This window comes from Cariama cristata, unplaced genomic scaffold (assembly GCF_000690535.1).
Source record: "Cariama cristata isolate BGI_N322 unplaced genomic scaffold, ASM69053v1 scaffold8835, whole genome shotgun sequence".
Lineage (NCBI taxonomy): Eukaryota > Metazoa > Chordata > Aves > Cariamiformes > Cariamidae > Cariama > Cariama cristata.
This window is the reverse complement of record NW_009615744.1, coordinates 33,983-34,433: the sequence shown is the minus strand read 5'-3', so window position 1 is coordinate 34,433 and position 451 is coordinate 33,983.

Below are 451 nucleotides of genomic sequence, written 5' to 3'. Positions count from 1 at the left end.
AACCATCTCGCCTTTCTGGGATGCTTCAAAAAGGAAGATGACCTGAGGACGGTGTCTGCTCTCCAGAGGGACCAGAAGGATGCTCTGCGTGAGGTGCAGAAATGGGCCATGGAGGAATGCTAAAACAAAACCCAGCTGCCTGGCTGTGGACTCCTGCTGATCATTAGACAAGGCAAGACTGCACAGCACCGAGAGACCAGCACCCTGCCATGTGCAAATGCAGCGGTCACACGATGGCCCCTCAGCTGCTCCCGTGCCCCAGTGGCTGTGGCATAGATGAGCACCATGGACTCGCCCCAGGCAGAGCGAGGAGCTGAGCCCCAGGCACGCTGGCTGTGGATGTCCTGCTCCAACTACCACACTGCACCTCCTCCTGGAACGTGAGGCTATAGGCAGTGGGATACTGAACACTCTTGGGATCCCTAATGATCCCGCCAAGGATGGAACTGCT